Source organism: Melanotaenia boesemani, chromosome 17 (assembly GCF_017639745.1).
Source record: "Melanotaenia boesemani isolate fMelBoe1 chromosome 17, fMelBoe1.pri, whole genome shotgun sequence".
In the NCBI taxonomy this organism is placed as follows: Eukaryota; Metazoa; Chordata; class Actinopteri; order Atheriniformes; family Melanotaeniidae; genus Melanotaenia; species Melanotaenia boesemani.
Window position 1 is genome coordinate 24,113,992 of NC_055698.1, and position 6,019 is coordinate 24,120,010.

The 6,019-nt window shown below is 38.3% G+C and overlaps 1 gene segment (V, D, J or C); it reads left to right on the plus strand.

Moving 5' to 3' along the window:
• LOC121656206 overlaps positions 1–6,019 on the plus strand; it is a 30,247-nt gene that overhangs the window by 4,892 nt on the left and 19,336 nt on the right.

A 6,019-nucleotide genomic window follows, 5' to 3' on the forward strand; every position in this document is an offset into this window, starting at 1 on the left:
AGAAGTGGTGTGTTATAGTAATGAGGAAGGGACATATAAGTTCATACTTCTGCCAACTACTTTTCTAATATGGTTTTTAAAAACTTTACAGTTTCTTCCCAGGCAGGTAACAAAATTGAAAAAATGTCCTTCCGCTGAAATAATCATGTCTTCAGGTTTTAACTTTCTATCTAAAATTTTAATGTTGTATTAATTAGAAGTTCTTAATATGCTGCATGATGAGTTGAAGAAATCTCAAAACCACATAACAAATATCCAAACAGGACATATGACACATTGTTCAGACACACACATTATATCTTCGAATAATTGTTAAGTGATGACAGTAAACTTTGTGTTCACAGGATTTTGAAGCCATTGTGTTGAAGTTCTAGTTCTGTAGACGTCACCGTCAGGTTTGCCTCTCATTGTATGTCATCTGTTAACTTTGAGTTATGTACAAACTGGGAAAGAAAATGTTGGTATAATATGACAATCAGGGAGACATTTTTTGTCTTTGATATTTATCTTTTTATTATGTACTGTTTTTATTGCCATGACACCCCATGTCCTGTCCTGTGTGCAGCACATTAAAACAGTTTTACATAAATCCTCCTCAATGACACTGAAAAGGACAGAACTGCTGCAGTTACTGCAGAGACATGACATTAAACACAAAATGACTTCATTTGATCAAAGTTTACAACACAAACAAGTTTCCCTAAACCCAAAGTTTTATCTGCAAACAAACATCAGATCTTCCTCTCAGTGTGTGTCACCTCTGAGCTTTAAGTAAAAAAAAAAAATAAAAGAAAATAAAAAACTCTTTCTTTTCATAAAATATTTACTAGAATTTATTTTGTATCCACTGAGACGTCAACATTATGACTAAGAGTCTGGATTCATCCATTTCTGCAGCTGAGTGACTGTGTGTGTTTGCATATGTGTCCTGCCTCTCTGCTCCCAGCTGTTAAGAGGTCAGTGTTGATCAGTGGCTGTTCAGACCTTTCAGAGACACTGAACACACCAGCAGCACAATGATGATGTCACTGACTCTACTGCTGACCACCCTGGGGCTCCTTGTTCAGGGTGAGACTCTCTTGTGAAAATTTTGTTTCAGGTTCACCACAATGATGTTCTGTTGTGATGAAAAAAAGTAAAACAAGCAGCTTTCACCTTCTTCTATTCTCCATCTTAAAGAAATCATATTTTTGTTTTCGAATGTTGATATTCTTTCTTTAATCTGCATTTCTCTCATTTTCTCCTCTTTTTGTTTTTTACATTTTCCAGGTTCATCAGGTGAAATCATCCTGACTCAGACTCCTCGGTCTCAGTCTGTTGCTGCAGGACAAACTGTGTCTCTCAGATGTAAAGCCAGTTCAAGTGTTAGCTATGATTTGCAGTGGTATCTTCAAAAACCAGGAGAACCTCCTAAGCTCCTAATCTATAATGCCAATTCACGTTGGTCAGGAGTTTCTGATCGTTTCAGTGGAAGTCAGTCTGGGACTGACTTCACTCTGACCATCAGTAGAGTTCAGCCTGAAGATGCAGGAGTTTATTACTGTCAGCAGGATTACAGCTCGTTCACACAGTGATTCAACGTGGTACAAAAACCTCCCTCAGCTGGAGAGGAACTGATCCACAGCTGCACAGAGCTGAAGGGTTCAACTACAGAAACCATTTTATGAAACACAACACTGATATTGACACTAAACAGTTTATTATCACACATTTTAAGAAGTTTAAAACAAGAAAATACAATGAATATTTTTGTTGGAATTGTTTTGTGTTGTTATGTGATCATTAAACATCAGGTCATCTGAGATAAACGAAACATTTTCCTATTAAATCAATTTGCTGTCTAAATTTAATGAGGCAGAAAATGGCATCAGTCACACACTCATGACACAGATTTGTTTTCTGTATAAACATGTTAAACAGTTAATACATGAGGTCTGATTTTGGTGTCAGAAGATGAAGACTTCTTTTCTTTTTTTAAGAAGAGTTTTTGAAGTTTAATTCTCACATTTCCTTTAAAATATCAATTTAGATTCATTCTCAATAATTTTGCTGAGTCTATCTTGAGATAGATAAATTTGATCGTCGTGCAAAACTGCTGTCTGAGTTGCACACTGGAGAAAATGTGAGAATGAGGTCAGGAAACAGTTGGAAACCAGCGGTGCTTGTGAAAAAAACATGACCAGCCGCGCTTCTATGTTGTCAGCACACCTGAAGTAAGAATCTTCAGACGTAACAGAAAGCACCTGAGACAGACTGCTGAAGCAGCGTTTCCACCAACTTCTGAAGAGAACATTAATGAGGAAGTGGATTGTGACAACACTCTGTTGGCTGATAATGTTGATAGACAGGCACAATCCTCAGCACCAACTCAAAACAATGACACTGCTGACATGTCTGCACTCTCACAACCTTATTGTACCAGATCAGGCAGACTGGTCAAAACTCCACTGAGATTTAGAGAGTAACGTGTAAAAATGGGCAATAATGATTTTAAGTTGGCAATGTTAAAACCTGAAGTGTATGTGATACATCTAAGTTTACAGAAGGTAAAAAAAATGTTTTGTTCTGTTAAGCAAAGTGCACTGCCCTTTTTTATTTTCCAAAATGTTATTGGAGTTAAGTCAGCATTAGCTGATACATCTGTCAGTGTGGGTAGGAGGTTAGTAAAGGTTAAATAAATGATTGACTCGTTGCTAATGAAAACACGGTCCTCCTGTTAAGTTATTGGCAGAAAACCAAACATAACAACTGAAGACCCAGATGAAGCATGTTTGGACTGATTACAGAACAAGTTACTTTAGTTTCTGCCCAGAGTCACAGTTTTATCCTCCCAAAGCAACTGATTTATAATAGTCTAATGCCTATATTCTCAAACTGTGGTACGTGTACCACCAGTGGTACGCGAGAGCCCTCTTGGTGGTACTTACAGGAAAGTCATAAATAATTTTTAATGAAATTATTAAACATTAAGGGTCGCGGGTAAGCTGCAGCCTATTCCAGCATTACCGGTGAGAGGCAGGTACACCTGGACAGGTTATCTGTCCATCGCAGGGCCAACACATAGGGGACAAGCAACCACAACGGTGGGAGGAAGCTGTAGAACCTGGAAAGAACCCAGGCATACACGGGGAGAACATGCAGACTCCACACAGAAAGGCCACAAAGTTCTAACCTCCCCCTCCAGCTGAGATTCAAACCAGCGACCTTCTTGCTGTGAGGCTGTGATGCTAACCACCACACCACTGTGCAGCCCAGTTCCTTTATGAACTGTCCATAGCTAATAGCTATGTATGTTATAGCTTAATATGTTTGCTACTGTATGTTCAGGTTTTTCATGATGGTGGTACTTGGTGAGCTCAATATTTTCTCATGTGGTTCATACTGTAAAAAGTTTGAGAACCACTGGTCTAATGGATTAGATTTATACAGAGCGGTTCAAAGCACTCAGGCTTTAGATGAATCCTTTATTCATTTGCTCCACTTTCACACACTGGTGGTGGTAAGTTACATGTGTTTCCACATCTGTCCTGGGACAGACTGGTGGAAATGTGGCTTCCAACCAGCACCAACAGCCTCTCCAGTTACCAAACCTTCATACACATTCATACACCAGTGCTGCCAACACTGGAGGCAAGATGGGTCACGTATTTAGTCCAAGAACAGAACGACTGATTGGGGTGAAGCAGCTTTCTAACAATGTTATTCTAACCAACCTTTAATTTTCTTCATGCAATAAAAAAAATGAATCAGGTAACAAACAACATCTCAGTCATGTTTTGTGTTCAGTGTTACAGCAAATATGAATTGAAGTGGTGTGTTATAATAATGAGGAAGGGACATATAAGTTCATATTTCTGCCAACTACTTTTCTAATATGGTTTTAAGAACTTTACAGTTTCTTCTCAGGAAGGTAACAAAATTGGAAAAATATCCTTCAGCTGAAACGATCATGTCTTTAAGTTTTAACTTTCTATCACAATTTTTCATGTTGTATCAATGAGAAATTCTTAAGATGCTGCATGATGAGTTGAAGAAATCTCACATGAGGAAAACCACATAACAAATATCCAAACATGACAAAGATGTTAACCTGCTCAAACCTCTGCTACACCTGGAGGTTATCAAGGACACTGATACAGTTCAACAAACACACACATTGTTCAGACACACACATTATGTCTTCAAATAATTGTTAAGTGATGACAGTAAACTTTGTGTTCAAATGATTTTGAAGCCATTGTGTTGAAGTTCTAGTTCTGTAGACGTCACCGTCAGGTTTGCCTCTCATTGCTCGTCATCTGTTAACTTTGAGTTATGTGCAAACTGGGAAAGAAAATGTTGGTATTATATGACAGTCTGGAGATATTTATTCTCCATCCATCCATTACCTTAACTGCTTATTCCATTTCGGGTTGCGGCCGAGCTGGAGCCTATCCCAGCATTTTCAAAGGTGAGAGGCAGGGTACACCCTGGACAGGTCAACAGTCTGTCTCAGGGCCAACACAGATAGAGACAATCAGCCATTCGCACGCACACTCACTCCTAGTGAGAATTAAGAGTGTCCAATTAACCTAACATGCATGTCTTTGGACGGTGGGAGGAAGCCGGAGAACCCGGAGAGAACCCGCACAGACGGGGAGAACATGCAAACTCCACACAGAAAGGCCACCGTCCTCAAGGTTCGAACCTCCCACCAGCCGAGATTCGAACCGGCAACCTGCTTGCTGTGAGGCTGCGGTGCTAACCACCACACCACCGTTCACTAGATAGTTATTCTGTCTTTGATATTTATCTTTTTATTAAGTACTGTTTTAATTGCCATGACACCCTGTGTCCTGTCCTGTGTGCAGCACATTAAAACAATTTTACATAAATCCTCCTTAATAACACTGAAATGGACAGAACTGCCTGCTGCAGTTGGAAGTTACTGCAGAGACTTCATATTAAACACAAACATTTGATCAAAGTTTACAACATGAACAGTTACCAAAAACTTTGTGTAACAAGTTTCCCTAAACCCAAAGTTTTATCTGCAAACACACATCAGATCTTCCTCTCAGTATGTGTCACCTCTGAGCTTTAAGTAAGATACATATAGAAAACAAAAACTCTTTCTTTTCATGAAATATTTACTAGAATTTTTTTTGTATCTGCTGAGACGTCAACGTTATGAATAAGAGTCTGGATTCATTCATTTCTGCAGCTGAGTGACTGTGTGTGTGTTTGCATATGTGTCCTGCCTCTCTGCTCCCAGCTGTTAAGAGGTCAGTGTTGATCAGTGGCTGTTCAGACCTTTCAGAGACACTGAACACACATGAACTAAAACTAAACTGCAAAGATTTTTGTCATTAAATTCAGTTTTATGAATTAATATCTCAAAAAGATTATAAACTGAAATATTCAGACAAGCATCAGGGAGAAAATTTTGATTTTATTGCACAAACAACAAAAACACGGTCATACATAATTTTAAATTAGTGAGATGAAATTAAAATTTTGATGTAAAATTATTCTTTAAACACTTTTTTAAAACTTTCTTTTTTTTTAACATTCGATACTTTGTGCAGCAGCAAGGCTGAATTTTATAGGTAAATCGTTGTTATACTGGCTGCCTGTTCATCAGAGAATAGACTTTAAATATCTGTTGCTGGTTCATAAAGCTCTGAATGGTTTAGGACCAAAATACATCAGTGACCTCTTGACGCAGAATGAATCTACCAGAACCTTCAGGTCATCTGGATCCAGTTTCTTTTCAGTTCTCAGAGTCAGAACTAAACATGGAGAAGCTGCATTCAGCTTCTATGCTCCACATGTCTGGAACAAACTCCCAGAAAGCCTCAGATCAGCTGAAACACTTAGTTTATTCAAAACCAAGTTAAAGACCCACCTGTTCTCTGCTGCATTTCAGTAGTTTTTTATTTAGAAGTCCAAATAAGCTGGAATTTTCAAAGTATGATACAAATAAATTTGCTTTTTGCCTTACCTAAATATACATAAGAGATATTTCTCTGATGAAGCG